Source organism: Bubalus kerabau, chromosome 9, assembly GCF_029407905.1.
Source record: "Bubalus kerabau isolate K-KA32 ecotype Philippines breed swamp buffalo chromosome 9, PCC_UOA_SB_1v2, whole genome shotgun sequence".
Taxonomy (NCBI): Eukaryota; Metazoa; Chordata; class Mammalia; order Artiodactyla; family Bovidae; genus Bubalus; species Bubalus kerabau.
This window is the reverse complement of record NC_073632.1, coordinates 58,655,021-58,675,557: the sequence shown is the minus strand read 5'-3', so window position 1 is coordinate 58,675,557 and position 20,537 is coordinate 58,655,021. Positions and strand designations below refer to the sequence as shown.

The following is a 20,537-nucleotide window of genomic DNA, read 5'->3' as shown; positions in this document are numbered from 1 at the left end:
CAGGGGGTCTTCCTGACTAGGAATTGAACTGGGGTCTCCTACACTGCAGGTGGATTCTTTACCAGCTGAGCTACCAGGGAAGCCCAACAGCTATGTAGGAGCCCCCAAAAAGACAAGAGACATCCATTCTGCAAGATGGGGAAAACATGTGGCTCATCCAGGAGAAGCCCAATGATTCTAGTCTCAGGGTAGAAGAGATGAAAATTAAATTCCTTGCAGTGGTTCAAGAAGCAGAGAACTATGGACGGAGGTTCGTGACATTGTACAGGAAACAGGAATCGAGACCAACCCCAAGAAAAAGAAATGCAAAAAAGCAAAATGGCTGTCTGAGGAGGCCTTACAAATAGCTGTGAAAAGAAAGGAAGCGAAAAGCAAAGGAGAAAAGGAAAGAAATACCCATTTGAATGCAGACTTTCAAAGAATAGCAAGGACAGATAAGAAGGCGATGAATGCAAAGAAATAGAGGAAAACAACAGAATGGGAAAGACTAGAGATCTCTTCAAGAAAATTAGAGATACCAAGGGAACATTTCATGCAAAGGTGGGTTCAATAAAGGACAGAAATGTTATGGGCCTAACAGAAGCAGAAGATATTAAGAACAGGTGGCAAGAATACACAGAACAACTGTACAAAAAAGATCTTCACGACCCAGATAATCACAATGATGTGATCACTGACCTAGAGCCGGACATCCTGGAATGTGAAGTCAAGTGGGTGTTAGGAAGCATCGCTATGAACAAAGCTAGTGGAGGTTATGGTATTCCAGTTGAGCTATTTCAAATCCTGAAAGATGATGCTGTGAAAGTGCTGCACTCAATATGCCAGCAAATTTGGAAAACTCAGCAGTGGCCACAGGACTGGAAAAGGTCAGTTTTCATTCCAATCCCAAAGAAAGGCAATGCCAAAGAATGCTCAAACTACCGCACAATTGCATTCATCTAACACGCTGGTAAAGTACTTCTCAAAGTTCTCCAAGCCAGGCTTCAGCAATACGTGAACCGTGAACTTCCAGATGTTCAAGCTGGTTTTAGAAAAGGCAGAGGAACCAGAGATCAAATTGCCAACATCCGCTGGATCATGGAAAAAGCAAGAGAGTTCCAGAAAAACATCTATTTCTGCTTTATTGACTATGCCAAAGCCTTTGACTGTGTGGATCACAATAAACTGTGGAAAATTCTGAAAGAGATGGGAATACCAGAACACCTGATCTGCCTCTTGAGAAATCTGTATGCAGGTCAGGAAGAAATAGTTAGAACTGGGCATGGAACAACAGACTGGTTCCAAATAGGATAAGGAATACGTCAAGGCTGTATATTGTCACCCTGCTTATTTAACTTCTATGCAGAGTACATCATGAGAAACGCTGGGCTGGAGGAACCACAAGCTGGAATCAAGATTGGCGGGAGAAATATCAATAACCTCAGATATGCAGATGACACCACCCTTAAGGCAGAAAGTGAAGAAGAACTAAAGAGCCTCTTGATGAAAGTGAAAGTGGAGAGTGAAAAAGTTGGCTTAAAGCTCAACATTCAGAAAACTAAGATTGTGGTATTCGTTCCCATCACTTCATGGTAAATAGATGGGGAAACAGTGATTGACTTTATTTTTCTGGGCTCCAAAATCACTGCAGATGGTGATTGCAGCCATGAAATTAAAAGATGGTTACTCCTTGGAAGGAAAGTTATGACCAACCTAGACAGCATATTAAAAAGCAGAGACATTACTTTGTCAACAAAGGTCCATCTAGTCAAGGCTATGGTTTTTCCAGTGGTCACGTATGGATGTGAGAGTTGGACTATAAAAGAAAGCTGAGCGCCAAAGAATTGATGCTTTTGAACTGTGGAGTTGGAGAAGACTCTTGAGAGTCCCTTGGACTGCAAGGAGAGCCAACCAGTCCGTCCTAAAGGAGATCAGTCCTGGGTGTTCTTTGGAAGGACTGATGTTGAAGCTGAAACTCTAATACTTAGGCCACCTGATGCGAAGAGCTCATTTGAAAAGACCCTGATGCTGGGAAAGATTGAGGGCAGGAGGAGAAGGGGACGATGGAGGATGGGATGGTTGGATGGAATCACCAACTCAATGGACATGGATTTGGGTGGACTCCGGAAGTTGGTGATGGACAGGGAGGCCTGGCATGATGCAGTTCATGGGGTCACAAAGAGTCGGACACAACTGAGCGACTGAACTGAACTGAACTGAAGAGGCAGAGGGCAATTTTAGAAAGAAGGCTCTTGTAGGTGGCCAAAGGAATGTAGCTTAGACTGACTAAAGATTAATAGATAAGAGAGAGAGAGAAGCAGAAGTTTCATTGTAAAAGAACCACAGTTTAGAACAGCCCAAGTCATTCACTCGGAGAAGGCAATGGCACCCCACTCCAGTACTCTTGCCTGGAAAATCCCATGGACAGAGGAGCCTGGAAGGCTGCAGTCCATGGGGTCTCTGAGGGTCGGACACGACTAAGCAACTTCACTTTCACTTTTCACTTTGATGCGTTGGAGAAGGAGATGGCAACCCACTCCAGTGTTCTTGCTTGGAGAATCCCAGGGACGGGGGAGCCTGGTGGGCTGCCGTCTATGGAGTCGCACAGAGTCGGACATGACTGAAGTGACTTACCAGTAGCAAGGCATTCAGTGAGACCTAGCTCTTTTCAGGCTCTTACCTGTAATAATCAACCTACATGTAGAATGCTTGTTCCATCTGCAGAGTGCAAGCTCCATGGAAGCAGCCAAGTCATCTGTTTTGTTCATGGCCCTCCCTCTGCAAATAGTATGGGGCACCTGTAGAAACATAAAAATTCAGCAGAAAGAATATATGAAAGTGTGTGATGGATGAATTACAGAGGCCTGTGTTCCAGGAGGTGGGATTTGAGGCAATATTCTCAACCCCAGTATCAACTGGTAGTATGTATCTATAAATAGCAAGTGATGAAAAATGTGTAGGATACAAGATATTAATTAGAAATTTTTTTTATTCATCTGGAATCGGCATCTAGGACCCAATATTGACATTAAAGAGGAATCAATTACCTCTCATTATAAAGAGAGCAAAAAAGAGAAACACCTATTTAGAGCTTATTAAGAATTGGACAAATAAACACTGTAAACCAAGTATACTCAATAAATTTTTTTAAAATTCATGTAAAAAGAAAAAAGTTTCAGCCAAATTGTTTCTACTATTACAAGGATGGGGGACTTAAAGAAATCACTGGAGTCAAAAATCAACTCAGTGGGGAGTGCTGTGTGGGTTTTCTTTCTCTTTCATCCTTGCTGCCAGTCCTCAATTTCTCAACCCAGTTAGGAGGAAGGCTTTGAGAGAATTATTTGTAGAGACTGACTGAACATGCACTATGCAGCCTACTACATTTGGCTCCACTTTGAGTAGGAGGGGAAGAGGGGGATGGCAGAGTGGAGAGAGGAGCAGACGCACGTAGCCTGACTCCCACCTTTTGGGGCAGCAAAGATGGCTGAGTTCCCCATGGATCAAACAGATACAAAAGCAGGTAGTAGGGCTGAATTCCAGAGTGAGAGGACACCAGAAACAGGAGGTAAGGGGGCCTATTCCTAGAGATGAAGGTGGAGGGAGTGGAAAAGAGGGAGCTGAGTGGACCACCAGGCAGGGCACTATGCAGCGGACCTCCCCAAAGAGCAAGTCTCTTCCTGGGGTAGGATACTTGGAACAACTTCATTCCACCTGCTTCTGCAGGTGGATACCTGTCACCTAGAGGATCTCATGGGCATTCATTCTCATCCAGGGAAGCAGAGACAGTAATGAGGAGACCATGGAAAATAAGAGACTGCTTGTCCTTTTCCATTGCCCCCCTTTCTGTGCCAATCCATGGGAGAAGAACAAGACCCAGTGTGAGAAGAAGCCAAGCTCTTCCATCAAAGGCTGGTGCTAGAAGGGAAGAAAATGGATGAGCAGTTACTCGGATATGAAACTGAAGATTTCAATAAGAATAGATTCTATTCAACTGAAAGAGACTGTTGAAGATGTTATGGAATGGTGAAAAAGGAGGATTTGGTAGAATAAAGTTAAAGGCTGTGATTCTGAGGAGTGGAGATCATGTTTCTACTCCATCAACATCAGACTATTTAACAACTGATTATGGGTATTAATCATGGTCTCTCCTAACTGAGGAATCAAGGAGACTCTCAGCTAGGAGGGAGTAGGTTGGCAATGCTTTTATAATGCTGGCCAGAAGCCTTGTCCTTCAGTATCCTGATACTGCCTCCTCTATTTGACATGTCGGTGATTCATTCAACAAACTCTTACTGAACACAATTATTATCCACCAAATGGTCAGCTTATTGTTACAACTGGCAATCAGTAAATATTTGCTGAATTAATACAAAAGCCAATAGTATTGAGGGCTCATGATGTGACAAGTACTCTTGAAACTGCCTTTATATATATATTTTTTAATCCTTCGATCACCCTATGAGGAGGGTATTATCATCCACCCTAGTTTACTGATAAGGAAGCTGAAGTACAAAGAGGTTTATTAACTTGCTCAGAGTCACACTGAAAAATGGTAAAAACAAGTCAAGGAAATTTCCAGATTATGACGTACATTATTGGTTTCCAGTGGGTTTTTTGTAAATGCTTTCTTATCTTCGGCACCTTCTTTTCTTGCCAAAACCAGAATTGTTAGCAAACAACACTATCTTATATGAAAACACTTATTTTATGCGATAAGTACTGAAAATAGATAATTTTTAAAAGCACAATCAAGTAATCAGGGGAACCTCATCTGTGATCACATACATTTCTCCCATAATTCAATAAAGTGTATCATTTGCATCAAGGTCATTTTGTTTTTTGTTTTTATTGGACACATGCAAATTTGGAAGGTATCTTAAAATCTGCCAGCCTTGAATTGCATAATCACCACAGCATTGATGTAAATATAAATCACTTAAAATATATCAAAGTAGGAATTCTAGGAAAAGTTTGATTGAGGGAAAAAAATCATAGACATCTATTTTTGGCTATGTTCACATCTACCTATGTAAATAACTGTCTACTCACACTCATGAATATTTAATTCAGCAACATTTTAAATTTGGATCCCTACCTTTGAATGGAGCTTACACATTGCTCACTGACTACTTTAACTTAAAAAGTCTTTAGGCAAGTCATCCACAGAAAGTATTTTACCCGGAAAGCTAATCATTTTTTTCCTGTTTAAACAATACACTGCACAGTATTGAACAGTATTTCCTTCTAAGTTGCATCTTTATTAAATGTACAGAAAGTCAATAGGCTGGGCAATTAGAAGCTCAGGCTCTTGCATTATACTGACTTGGAATTCAAATCCTAACATGAACTTGTCAAGATATTTAAGTTGCCTAGCCCTCAATGTCTCCATCTGTAAAATGGGATAATAATAGTATCTACCTCAAGGACTGTCTGCAGTAACCATCAAATAAGATAATACTTGTGGAAGGCTCAAACATTTAACGACTATAACCGCTAATCTACATTAAGAAAAATAAATTGCGGTTGTGTATATTAGTGATTCCCAAAGAACAGTTGATAGATATTTACATTATCATTGTGGAACTGAATCAAAATTCAGAAGAAAACTGTTTAGAGTCAGACCACACAGTTGTATGATGAGTTACTATTTAGTCTTTCCCCAGCATGTTCTAAGACAGACTGCATAGGACTCACTCTGAAAGCTTTTGACAGTGTGAAATTCCGGTCCTCTGAAGGTCGTGAGTCACTCAGAAAGCCTGGTACTAGGCCAGGAAAATACAGGTTTTAAAGGTCCCTACAGGGATTCTGACAGACAGCCAGGTTTGGGAACATTGCCCAAATGTATTTTCAATTCAATTAAAAAAAAAAAAAAAAATGTCCTCACTACTTCTGTTTGGCCAGTGAAGCCTCCAGGAGAAAGAAACCCGATCCCACAAGTTTCCATATCATAGCCTCTGCAGCCTCATTGCATAAATGACCTTTTCAACTCGCCCAAACTTTGGTCAATGTGAGGAGATCCCAGAACTGCATCAGGAAAACCATAGGGAGGGGGCCGTGACCCTGAGCATCTTTCAAGATACCAGTGCCCCCAAAACAGGGCCCCACAACTCTTCTCAACCAGACCTGGAACAAGTGGCATGGAGTTAAAAGAAAACAAAATTCTTTCACATCCTCATTGGATTTCTGTTCTTTTGTATGTCTCTGTGCCGTGGAGTACAAAGATAGTCCATAAACACTCATTGACTAATTATTGTAAGCTTAGAAAGAGCCTTTCTTTATATCAGCACTTAAGACACATCACCGATGGGATGTGAATTCAGCCAGTGAGGCTGAGTTCATTAATATGCCTCCTCGTTGAATCCTATGAAAAACTGCATACGTTTTATCTTCTCCCACCTTCCTGTCTCTCTTTTTCTAGTTGTATGTTTCAAGCCCTTCTCACATGTATTACTCTTCTTTCCTGCTCTAACACCTTCAGGCATGCCATAAAGTCACATGCTACAGGATATAAATAACTGAAAAACATTAATCTCTGTGGTGGCAAGTAAGCTGCTGCCACTTTTTTTCCCCCTGGAAACCTGCCTTTAATGTGACAGTATACTACAGCAGTTTGAAACATTTTCACAAAACATTTCTGAGTGAAGCCGGGAGGAGAGAGAGAGAAGTTAAGATACTGCTGTGGCCTTCACACATCAGTTTATAACTTGCCTAAATATTTATTTGTCATCATGTCAACAGGGCTTAAATATGAGCCAATAATTCATTTCAATCCAGATCTGTATTCTCTGAAGTGTTCTTGGGGGAAAAAGAAAGTTTCTCTGTACTTCTAAACTTTTATTATCACTGGGAAAATACCAGTGATTTACTTATTTAGGGTTTTCTTTGAAAGTACTAGTTGCTCAGTCATGTCCAACTCTTTGCAACGCCATGGACTGTAGCCCACTAGGCTCCTCTGCCCATGGGATTCTCCAGGCAAGAATACTGGAGTGGGTTGCCATTCCCTTCTCCAGGGGCTCTTCCTGACCCGGGGTCAAACCCTGGTCACCTGCATTGCAGGCAGATTCTTTACCATCTGAGCCACCACTGGGTTTTCTTTAGGAAATTATAACAGAGATGCCAATTCCAAGAGCAGATGGTGTGTCTGTTTTTGCCTAATGTTGTACCTCCTATACTTAGCGCAATGACTAGACATACTAGGTGCTTAAAAAAATTATTTTAGAAAAGAGAATTGAAGGATTCAAGGTGATATAGAAGCCTTTGGAAGACTATTTTAGGACAGAGAGAACCCCAATTTTCCCCAGAGAATGGGAAATTCTCTTCTACCAGCACACACACATACACCTTCACACACTCCCAGGAGAATGAGATGAAGAGGACAATATGGTATCTGTCAAAAAAAGGAATTAAGTGTCTGTAATCCCTTTTCTTGCCATGATAATAAGGTTAGTGTAGATACACAATGGAATATTACTCAGGCATAAAAAGGAAGGAAGTTGGGTCATTTGTAGAGCGGGCCTAGAGAGTGTCATACAGTGTGAGCTAAGTCAGAAAAACAAATATCACATATTAATACATATTTGTGGAATCTAGAAAAATGTTAAAAATGATCTTATTTGCAAAACAGAAATAGAGATATAGACATAGAGGACAAAAATATGGACACCAAGGGGAAAGGGGAGATGGGATGAAATGGGAGATTGGAATTGACATATATATACTACTATGTGTAAAATAGATAACTAATGAGAACCCACCGGATAGTAGCAGAGAACCCTACTCAGTGCTCTGTGGTGACCTAAATGGAAAGGAAATCCAAAAAAGAGGGAATATATGCATACATATAGTGATTCACTTTGCTGTACAACAGAAACAAACACAACACAGTAAAGCAACTATACACCAAAAAAATTCAAAAAAGAAGAAAACATATATGTGCTTCAAATAGCAGCTCCTGGAATGGCTCCCCATTTATCTAAAGATTAAATCTTAGCAAGGTTTCAGTCCAGTTCAGTTCAGTCACTCAGTCGCGTCTGACTCTGCGACCCCATGAATTGCAGCACACCAGGCCTCCCTGTCCATCACCAACTCCCGGAGTTCACTCAAACTGGTTTACAAGGCCCCAAATGACCTTGCCCTTGCACACCTGCCAGCTTCAATGTCACCACCACCACCTCCACTCCCTCACAGTTGTCCTATATTTCAGACATAGTGAATCACCTTCCCATTCTTTTGCATAGGCCTTGATATACTCTGCACCATCTTCCAGGAACACATTCCACCAGGTCACTGACCGATTCCCTTTCATCCTTTAGGTGTCTGCTTATGCTTTTTCCTACAGAAAGTCCCCCAGGCCTTTGTTCTGGGTTCCCCTCCTATGTTGGCTCTTTATGGCATCCCTTATATTGCTTTATAATTTTTTGTTGTTGCCTCTGCAGAGACTGTAGGCCCCAGCAGGCAGTGATCAAGTCTATATTGTACACAGCTGTTTCTCTAGCATTGAGCACAGTCCAACACATAGTCAATAAATATTTATTGAATAAATGAACAAGAGGGGAAGGAAAGAAATCTGCAGTTTGAACAAACAGAAAGGGGTGGAGGGCACAGAGACAGGGCAAGTATATTGAGTCAGCATTGTCTTGGTTTCTTCGGCTCCTGTGAAATCCACTCAGTGGAGTTCCCAAAAGATGTGAAAAGGTCATCAGTGAAGTAACTGAGCCCAAAATTATGTTAGGGAAAGGAGAAAAAAAAAAAGAGTAAATGATTACTGATGGGATTAATAGGTTTGAAAATCAAAGACTATTTTTATATAATATACTCATTACTAGCTATACATATTACAAAGTGGTTCTTACTAAACAAAAGTGTTATTTAACATCAGACTTGTTAAGTAACAAGGCTCTTGTCCCATTTTTTTTTTTTTCAGTTTTATCTTCTGAGGAATATGCCAACCAAGATAATTCCATGCAACAATTTCCAAGGAAATCATAAGACAAATAACTTGGGTGTACAGAGCTCATCAAAAAGACAGTGCTTAACTGACTCAGTGGACATGAGTTTGAGCAAACTCCGGGAGATGGTGAGGGACAGGGAAGCCTAGCATGCTGCAGTCCATGGAGTTGCAGAGAGTTGGAGACAACTTAGCAATTGAACAACAACAAAATTTATCATTCCACATTTGTAAAAATTATAAAACTGAAAGTCAATTTACAAAGCATTAAACAAAGACAGAAAAGTAGAAAATAAAAAGATAATGATTAAGTACAAAATCTTGGGCGTTGAATTTACATTGCTCACAACTCACTTTCCTTTAAAGACAGTTGATTGTTTTTTAAAAACTTGTTAGTTCCCCCCACTCCCTCTCTTTCTTTCTCATTCTCTGTGATTGAAACACACTAATTTCAATTCAATAATAAAGTATCTTATGTATACTTAAAAATCTTAAGAAGAAGCTTTCATTTCATTTTTGGGGTATTTGTTTAAATGCTGTCTTGTTTCTCTTCACATTTATAGAAAAACTAAGTTCCCTTTTATAAAAACCACTTAAATTGTACTTCATTCTTAAAAGTGTCTATTAAATTAGCATCATTTAAAATTGAAAGTCAAAGCTGAAAGATAAATGACTACTTCATTTAAATTTCCACAGATAGTAAAATATCAGGTATAAAGCTATTATCCAGAGCATTTTTGCTTTAAATTTAATTAAGAATCTGTGAAGAATTTCTTTGGACATTTCCATTATTGTATTTGTCCAACTAGAACAATAAAAATGATGGTTATTTTAACTCCTATTATTGAAATATTTTTATTATTTTCTTACTCTGACCAGATTTATTTGAATTTTCATTCCCTCATTTTTCCATTTATAATGGGAAATTTTCTTATAATTAGATTTATATGATTATGTATAACTGCCTTAGAAAATACCCACCTTATTTAAAACTCTTATGTAACCTGACTATATTATAACCATTTTGTATTTTTCATCATATAATTAGTTAAGGGCTTTGCAAATGAAAACCAATTATTTAGAGATTAAAGAAAAAGAGAAACATGACAAGAAGCATTCATTTAATAAGGAAATCTATATTCTACATTTTTCTATTTTATATCTCAACTGCTTTATTAGCGAGAAAAAGTATGTCCAATAATTCTTTTGAGTACCACCAAGACACAGCACATGGATATCTGACAAATCCTCATCAATACACTATTCTAAGCATACTAGGCATTGATCAAATACTCTTTATCAGCCTGTGATAATTTTTATCTATGGGGTAACAGGGCTTCCCAGGTGGCACTAGTGGTAAAGAACCTGCCTGCCAATGCAGGAGACTCAAGTGACCCTGGTTGGATCACTGCATCAGGAAGATCCCCTGGAGGAGGGCATGGCAACCCACTACAGTATCCTTGCTGGAGAATCCCATGGACAGAGGAGCCTGGAGGACTACAGTCTCGCAAAGAGTTGGACATGACTGGAGCGACTTCTCACACATGCACATGGAGTAAGAGTTTGACCAGTAAGGTTTAACTGATACAAAAATCATAAAATTAAGCTTCAAAAAAAAACATAGAGTTTCAAGAAATTGAAGGACGGAATAAAAGCATGCATTAAAAAGATGCTAGTAATGCATTAAACGTCATACTTTTGAAATTACCTTGTTTCTTAATTAGAATTCTTCAAGCATATCAATTGAACTTGTCCTCACTGAGAACCACACCCTAGGCAAATTCAAAGCATGGAAAGGAATTATTTTCTAGTTAATGGAGCATGTAAGTTTATTTTAATATTCAAGGTTATGATGGGTGAAATGTAAACTGAAAAGTTTTCCTTTTTATCATGGCTCATGGTATAATAGCAGTACTTACTTTATGAAATAAAAGTCCAATTACCATAAAATAAATGGAAGGTCATTATATTTTGCTTGGCTTCTGTACACAGTCTGTGAAATTCTTTTCCTCACCAAATGGCATGCTGTAATACTTTATATTTGGAGTTAATCCTGGAACCCAAGCCTTTTCTTTTCCTCATTACAAACTGTATGGGCTCCAATCTCATCTCTGAACTTAAGCATAAACCATTCTCTCTGCTTAAAATGACTTGCTTCCTTCACCAATCTATGAACCTTTCTTCCTTCAAGACATTTCAGAAACTCATCTCTCCTACAAAAGCCTTCCCTATCACTTCTTTGAATCATTTATAATTAATTATACATATGTGAGGGCTTCTCTGGTGGTTCACATGGTAAAGAATCTGCCTGCAATGCAGGAGACCTGGGTTCAATCCCTGGGTCAGGAAGATCCAGTGGAGAAGGGAATGGTAACGCACTCCACTATTCTTTACTGGAGAAATCTATGTAAAGATTTATGTAAAAATCTATGTAAAGAGGAGCCTGGCAGCTGGCTACAGTCCACGAGGTCACAAAGAGTCAGACATGACTGAGGAACTAAAACATACACACATACATATGTGAAAGTTGGGTTGCTTATCTTTTTTAAAATGTATTTATTTTTAAATGGAAAATGATTACAATATTGTGTTAGTTTCTGTCATATCTCAACGTGAATCAGACATAGGTGTTCATATGTCCCTTCCCTCTTGACCCTCCCACCCACCTCCCACCCCATCCCACCCACCTCCCACCCCATCCCACCCATCTACGTTATCACAGAGCACGGAGCTGAGCTCCCTGCATCATACAGAAAATCCCAATATTTTACATATGGTATGGTATGGCTATCTATTTTACATATGGTAATATATGTTTCAATGCTACTCTATCCATTCATCCCACCCTCTCCTTCTCCATAGGTTGCTAATGGCTAGATAACCCAAAAGACTCACAAATGAATCTCTTCACTTGACTTAAGAAAGGCTAGCTAGTCTCTTCTTTACAATGTGTTTGCTTATTGGGAGAGGAGTGGTGGGGAAGGACGGGGGTACTAGCTAGGAGTACTCCAGTATGTGGTTCAAGGTTAGTTTATCACATCTGGAACAGAGTTTGCATCGTATGCCAATATTACCTTTTAGTTTAATTGTTCTTCATAATTGCATGCTTATTTCATTTGTATATGCCCCTCTCTGTCATCCAGTTCTATGTCTTGCTTCCATTTATAGTGAGTCTTTTGAAGTCAACAATGTTAGAATTTTTATGTGTTTCTATGAGGAGGATTGAGAATACATTGGTTGATGGTGCCACGGTCACAAACTCAACTGCCTTCAGAGTTCAGGCAAGTTACATAAATGTGGTAAGAGACACAGTATTAGACAGAGAGCAGAGGCTATGTAAACTGGAGGGTCCCTGCCCAGCCTAGGGGCATTCAAATGCAAAAATTCACCCCTGCCAGTCCACTTTGGCCTTGGAGTCACTAGTTTGCAATCCCAGGTGCCCTTATTTCTTGTTCTGAACCTATGAGGTATGCTGGTGGTAACAGGGTGATTAACTATATTGTATTGGTAATGGAATTGAAACACAGAATAGTAACTTTATGAAAGACACACAGGAAAATCAGCTTCGTACACTTCTTGTTCAAAGAGAGGAGATTGCAAAAAGGTAAAATAAAAAGCAAGACCTAAAACCTAGAAGTGAATGAATAAGACTATTTCCTTAAAGGAAAATAATTTCTGATGTTTGGAACCAGCTTTTTAAAATATTCAATAAGTTTTAAAAGCATAATTGAGGAAATCAGTCCTTTTAATCTGTTATTTGAATACACACCACTCACACTTACATTTTATGATTAAATTATGAATACCTTGGGAAATTTGGCATCTTGCCCTTCTTAAGGGATTTTGAATTATGTGAATTACATTGATTTATAGAAAACCTAACTTTAAGGAGAGAATTGTTTCTTTCCTAGATGTCTTATAGGTTTGGATTTTTTTGTTTGTTTGTTTGCTCTTTAAAATTAAATTTTATTTACCTTTATTACCCCTAGCTTTGAGGGAAGAAGAAGGTTGGGTCATAGATCCTAGAATCCAGTTTTTAATGTGAATGCTTTGAAAATTTTATTCACTTCTACTGCAAGCTGAGAAGTAGGCAAAGCATATTCTGCAAATCAAGCCCGTTAAAATTCCACTGCGAAGCGTGGACTTGACTGACTGCAAGCGGAGCTGTCAGCTCCTACAGGCGTCACTGTCAAAGGGCCGTGTCATCTGTCAGTGTCGGTTCCAGCTCACTGTTCCACATAGAGGGAATGCACTGTTGCCTCCCAATTGATAACACGCTGCCAGAAGCATGTTACTTTCTCATCCGTCTTCTTGTAGCTGTCAAAAATGGAATCCATTAATTAGTTTGTTCTTGTGAATTTTAGTTGTTCTAAAGACATGTAAATTTCAAAGTAAGACAAATAAAAATCCCAAACCAAACCATGATGCCCATAAGGGCTCAAAATCCCAAAGTGGCTGCTGTTGCTGACAGTGGTGTGTTGCCGACCAGCTAAACTCTGCCTTAAGTGAAAGTAATGATGTGGCTAGTTTCCCGTCCCTTTTAATGAGAGCAAGCTTCCCAAGGCAGCAGGAGGAATGGAGAGAAGGGTAGAGAAAAATGCAGGAGATGCCCTGAACATGGCTCTAACTAGTCAGGCAGTTTGACACAACTTAGGGAGTCTGGTTGTTGCTGCTGCTGCTGCATGATTACCTTTTTGTATTTTATTCCTCTCCAGTGGCTTTCAAAGAAACTTGGATGGGCTTTATTTCCCTCATTTTTGGGGTCCCATGAAGCCTAGGCAATTCTGTAAAATCCATATACTTTAGACAGGGGGCCTCATGTGTAATTCACTTCTGCACTCCAATATACAGTATATCTACGAATTGAAGGAATATTCTATAAGAAACTGGAACAAATATATTGGACCACCTTTATGTCTGATAGAGTATATTGCAACAATGAGTATGATTAGCTTAACCCAATTTCTTCCCTCTCCATCTTTTCAAACCAGTGATAAAGGATTGCAGTGACACTAAATTATTTGATTCTATTCAGTTCAATAAGCATTTATTAAGTGACTATTCTGTGTAACTCACTGTGCTGGCTGCTCTGGGAAATACAAAAATGATTCAAATAGAGTCCTAGTCCTTTAGAAGCTCATGCTTTAGAGAAAGGGGCAGTTGCATACAGAGAACCCTAATTCATGATAGACCGGAGGAAATGGTAAATAATGAGCCAGGGGAGAAGGAAGAGAAATGAACTCCATCCCAGGGACTCTGAGCAGGAGGGACTCCTGGAGCAAGTCATGTTTGAGCAGGGCTTTGAAGAATGGGTGGTCTACACATGGCTGTAAATCCTCAGTTTTAAAGGATATACCACATATGGAGGAAAAACATGCCAAAGGAGTGTGTTTTGGGAAGAGCTTTCCAGTACAAGAGATGGTCAAGTCCAGGGCACAGAGATTCTAGGACAGACACATCCTTCTAAGCACTGTGCATCTTACCAAAGCCAACAAATAAGGTGTTCCTTTTGTGAAAAATAGATGAGGAGAAGGGTAGTTTACACCCAACGATTTGTAGCATAGTGGAAGTGAAAGCATTAGTCGCTCAGTAGTGTCCAATTCTTTGTGACCCCATGGACTGTAGCCCACCAGGTTCCTCTGTCCATGGGATTTTCCATGCAGGAATACTAGAGTGGGTAGCCATTCCCTTCTCCAGTGGATCTTCCCAACTCAGGGATTGAACCCAGGTCTCCTGCATTGCAGGCAGATGTTTTACCATCTGAGCCACAGATCTGTAGCATAAATAAATGGCAAATATAACCAGAAGAATCTTCCTGAGGTTTTTTTTTTTTTTCTTCTTTCCATGTTTGCTCATCTCTGGCCAGGATAAAATATATATTAGAAAAGAGGGTCACTGGAACAAACAAAAAAATAAGATAAAAAAACAGTTTGGAAGAATTTTTTTAAGATCCTCAAAACATCTAGGGAATTTCTGATCCTTTTTCTGCAAACATCATAGTAGTTTGGGATGATTTTAAGACCCAGGAAGAAGGGGCTTTGTTCTGCTTATTGCTGAATTCCTACCACTCAGAAAAGTGCATGGCTCACAATAGGAATTCCATCAGCATCTGCTAAGTGTGCTTGTTCCAAAACCTATCAACTGCAGCTCAGCTTCGTCTCAGAAGTGGAACCAATGCTGGTCAGCTTCCTGATCCCCCATACAAGAGGAATAACTTCAGCTTCAGATGACAGGTCACTAGAAGAACAACTGCTTTTTATGAGGGGTTTAAAATAGGAAACTTTATCAGTTAATTTGGTCCCAGTTCTTTCTTATGATTTGAGTTCTTAAGATTTTTTTTTTTAATTTGATTTGAGTTCTTAAGATTTTAAAGGAAGAAAACTTAAATGACTGGCTTAGAAAAATAAACTATCAACAAAGGAATTTTGCTCTTGCTAAGAATGTTTGAAATGCTCATGTCTCTCTCTGTACAATGCTAACAAAAGGACTACCTAGAATGATGTGAGATGGTCAGTTATCCGGTTCATTCAGTCCCCTTAACTAGCCAATTTAAATAATTCAGAAAGCATATTTTATGTGAAGAAAACTAGTTTGATTGCCTCCACATCTAAATAAGCCAGATAACAGTAACTTGAAGCATCCCTTTGGGAGATACAGGCCTACCCTTGGTGTACACAGGCTGAACAGTTCACCAACTGTTCACCAAGGGGTGGCCTTGACAGCGACAGGTCATTTATGTGTGTGTTTCTGAGTGAATAGGAATCAGTGAGGTTGTCCCTCCAAACCGAGACAGTGAGGGGACACACAGAACAGAGGCTGGTGACGACTAAGAGCTGCCTACACAGGTGGACAAGAGTGATATTCAAAGTGTTCAGCACTGACCCTAAGCACGGGCATTGGTTGCAGTTGCAGTTCAGAGTCCTGGGGTCCCCTTTGGGCCAGGTTTTTAGCTGCTGGATAGTGAGAGAGAGAGGCCAGGATAGTGAGGGTGGGAGCAGTGGGTGTGGGGTGGAAGGGTGTTTGTGGCAGCAGCCACTAATCACGGGTACAAAAGCATTTGACCTCTTAACAGTCAGTCAAATCAGAGCACTCCAATCAAAAATTATCCTTGAATATTGGTATAAAATCTGGTTTCCACCCACAAGGAGCTTTTAATGAGTACTCAGTCCCATTCCATTCTGGGAAAGATTGAAGGCAAAAGAACAGGGCAGCAGAAGATGAGATGGTTAGATGGCATCACTGACTCAGTGGACAGGAATCCAAGCAAACTCTGGGAGATAGTGGAGGACAGAGGAGCCTGGCAGCTGCAGTCCCTGGGGTCGCAGAGTCCGACATGCCTTAGCTACTGAACAACAACAGCCTCATTCATTGAAACATCTCAGCCAGACTGAACATCCGACCAACCAACCAGAGGGGAGAGTCCAGAAAATGGACGGGGCCCCGTACATCTGTGACTGGATCCAATGTAAGATCTCAGATCCTGCCTGAAACTCTACTCCCTGCCTGGCTTCAGTAGGATCAAATGGTGCCTGTTGAGGGACAGTTGACACATATCACCCAGAGGGATCAAAGGGGTCTCCTTAAATAATCAAGAAGAGGGGTCATAGTTCTAGAAGATTCTTCACACACCTCTAACTTGAAGCTCCTGTTCACATCAAAATCCTGCTCTTGAAATCCAGTTCCAGAATGCAGTGCAAGTTCTATACATAAAGGACAGAATTGACATTGACTCGGTTATTTGGCCATTCTAATCCCTTGCAGTCAGTAGCAACATCTTCCCTCTCTTGGACTAGCTTTCTTCCCCTTCTTTCCCTTCAATTACCTGCTACACCCAACCCTCTCTGCACAATGTTTATTAAAACTACTATGGAGACTCCTCTGGTGGTCTAGCAGTTAAGACTTTGCCTTCCAGTGCAGGGGGTGCAGGTTGGATCCCTGGTTGGGGAGCTAAGATCCCACATGCCTCGAGATCAAAAAAAAAAAAAACTGAAACATAAAACAACAGAAGCAATATTGCAGCAAAGTCAATAAAGACTTTAGAAATTTTTTAAGAAATTTTTTTAAAAAACCTTAAAAATATTTTTAATTTAAAAAACCCTACTATGTGGTAGGGACAGGAAGTAGCATAAGCAGGAGATCGTTTTAACACTTAACTGCACATCAATAATTCATCAAAGGTCCAGCCCAAGGTCCTCCCACCCATAGCAAACTGCCTTCACTTTGTGGGTGAGAAGGAGATGCACATACAGGGGGTGGCTGTGAGGGTAGTTTACAGAGGGAAGAGTGAATCTTGGAGGAAAAGTCTTTTTGGCAAGGAAAAGTCATCCATCATACATACGTCAGTGAAAAGCTCTGCCAGTGGCACCAAAGACTTCTTTTCATGCACGTGTTTCAGTGGCCCTGATAAGAATGTGAGAAATTGGGCGATTGGGATTGACACATATACACTATTGATACTATGCATAAAACAGGTAACTAACAAGAACACACTGTATAGTGCAGGGAACTCTATTGACCGCACTGTGGTGACCTGAATGGGAAGGAAGTCCAAAAGGGAGGGAATATATGTATATGTGTGGTTGGTTCATTTTGTTGTACAGTAGAAACTAAACTTTGTAAAGCAACTATACTCCAATAAAAATTAATTTAAAAAAATAGAAAAGAAAAATAAAGGGCTACTGGTGTGGTCTTATCCATGCAAGCATCGTCTGATGAGTTGATCTCAGGTGTGAGCGCTTGGCATTGATCCCTATCAGAGTATCAGTCTAAAGTATGCTGGTTTACCATGCTGGTTTACCAATGATTCTTTTCTTACCTAGCAAGAATCATTTTTTAAAAAAAATAAACATACTTTCAGATGTTGGAAGGCCATCTATGCCCTTCCCACTAAAGGACTCCCTTAGAAACACCTGATTGCTCATTTAACTTTCTTATACTGAACATATTTATCCTTGACTGTGAACTCCTGCCACAAAGTAAGACAGCAATTTGGTTAGTTGCCTATAAATAATAAAGCCAGATCTATTAACCTAATTTCTCTGTGTAAGTCTTCCCCCTTCTAATTGAATGCTTTTCTCTTTCTTTCATTAAAGTCAGCTCCCCGTGACCTTTAAATTCAGTTAGAAAAGTTAATCCTCTGGTTAATCTGGACCGATAGGTTTCTGAAACACCACTCAGTGACAAACCATTATTTCTAGCTCTGCTTCTAATTGGTTAGAATGTTACTGCTGTGAGATGCAGTAGCTGTCAGATTTGCCTGCTAGCCAGTGTGAGCTTTCTGGATGTATTCCAAGTCATTAAAGTAACATCTCCTGTTCAAGCCGGGGATATTTATCCTGAACCCAAGCCCAATGCTCTCTCCTGCTCTTATTTAATTAAGGCCTAGGGAATGTTGGAGGAACTGAAGACTGGGGACAAGCACACTTTGGAGAAAAAAAAAATCTGAGGTTCAGCTTTTATATGTTAAATGCTATTTTTGAATTATTAAGTGAAATTGCCGTATACATCAAAACTTAGTATTGCTGTGAAATACACGTTTTCTCAGATATTGTCTGACTTTTGCCTCAGCTTTGAGTTTTCCCCTGGACCAAAGAGCCCAAAGGAACCCAACTTAGACTAATACTGATCTAATGTCAAACAAATAATTTATGACCATTATTAAACATTTTACTCTTATAAAGAAGAGAAGACCCTGCATTTTCTTTTTAATTGTTCTGTTAGAACCTGAAAAGCACAGCTAATAACAAATGATTATGTTGGTCATCCTTTTAAATAATCACTGTATCAAAAGAGATCATCCACACACAATTTTCCAATTCTGTATGTACCTAGAGAGAGGGCTGCGTCAGAATTCTGCTTTGAAGTCTGAGCTTCGTCCTGAGTAGCTGAGTGACTGTGCTTTAATGACTCAAGTTCTCTGGATTCCAGTGGCCTGTCTATAGGATAGCAGTAAAATACTATTTGTGTGCATGTGTGCTAAGTTGCTTCAGTCATGTCCAACTCTTTGTGATGCTATGGTCTATAGCCCCCCTGCCTCCTCTGTCCATGGGATTCTCCAGGCAAGAACACTGGAATGGATTGCCATTCTCTTCTCCAGGGGATCTTGCTGACCCAGGGATCAAACCCAGGTCTCCTGTACTGCCTGCAGATTCTTTACCATCTGAGCCACCATGGAAACCCTACTATCTCCCAGAGTTTGCCCAAATTCATGTCCATTGAGTCGGTGATACTATCTAACTATCTCATCCTCTGCTGCCCCCTTCTCCTTTTGCCTTCGGTCTTCCCAAGCATCAGCATCTTTTCCAGTGAGTCTACTCTTTGCATCAGGTGGCCAAAGTACTGGAGCTTCAGATTCAGCAACAATCCTATACCTCAGCTTACAACCCTATACCTCTAACCTTCAGTCCTTGATGAGCTTCAGATCCCTATACCAATTGACCTTTGAAGAATTCTAGCTGTACTTTCCATTAGTATACAAAATGCATGCCCACCCACCCCTAAAAAAATTAAATTGTTAAGGTAAACTAATCTCTTTGTCTTTCACCTATCACATTAGATTGCAATTCTGTATTTGCACTTGTCAGTATGAGTCCCCTGAGGGCAGAGATCTATTGTAACTCCATCACTTGCCTAGTACATGGAGCCTGGTGGGAGCTAAGAAGTTTTACCCAGTGAATATATGAGTGAGGGAACAACAGTGAAACTGGTGGGGTCTGAGTGCAGTGGGCCAGCCCCCTTTCATCCATCCCTCTTCAGCTACCCCAGCTCCAGACTGACCCAAAATCAGGGCTCCCAGCAGAGCCCAACAAAGATTACCGAACACACAGAAGTTAAGACCTCAGCTCCAAGGGCCCTCAGCTCAGAACCAGGTACTGGTCCAGCACAGCTCTGCTGCCAACATGCATGACCCTGACATGGTGTCCCTAGATACGAGGGCACTCCATCCTCATACCCTTGACTCTGTGTGTCCTCTATTCAGGCTCCATCCCTCACCTCTTCTGGACCTCTAAGCCCTCCTACTGCATTCTCTGGAACACATCCAAATTCCCTTTACCCTTAACCTCTTCTCCCAGCATTTCTTCCACTTTTTGTTTTTCTAACTAAGATCTGCCTCCCCAGCAGCCGTAAGGGGTTGAAGCTATATTTCTTGCACTCTCCCTACAGATGGACCTGGAGCTGAGTAGCCTCCTTCCTCCCCATCACTCACCCTCTCTCCTGTCTTTAAGCCCTCAGCACTTTTGACGCTCTTGCTATCAGCCATGTTAGGGGAAAGTGTTAAGTGTTAGTCAACCAGTTGTGCTGAACTCTTTGGGACCCCATGAACTGTACCCTCCCAGGTTCCTCTGTCCATGGAATTCTCTAGGCAAGAATACTGGAGTGGGTAGCCATTTCCTCCTCCAGGAATTGAACCTGGGTCTCCTGCATTGCAGGCAGATTCTTTACCATCTGAGCCACCAAGGAAGCCTGCTATCAGCTATACCAACCAGAACTTCTACTGGTGCAGTAAACTACCAACCTCCCAGTCATCTCATTCATTCTGCAAAGATTCTACACCAGGCTTGTTGTCATTTCTTCACACTATCTCTGTCTTAACTCTTGTCATTCTTATATC

General features: G+C 40.5%; 1 long non-coding RNA gene across 1 annotated transcript in view; it reads right to left on the bottom strand.

Annotated features, from left to right (window-relative positions):
• Window positions 1–8,530: 8,530 nt before the first annotated feature.
• LOC129619917 (uncharacterized) overlaps window positions 8,531–20,537 on the bottom strand; it is a 200,582-nt gene continuing 188,575 nt past the window's right edge. The window contains exon 3 of the long non-coding RNA XR_008698288.1: window positions 8,531–8,689. This is a non-coding gene — a long non-coding RNA (uncharacterized LOC129619917). The remainder of the gene's footprint in view (window positions 8,690–20,537) is intronic.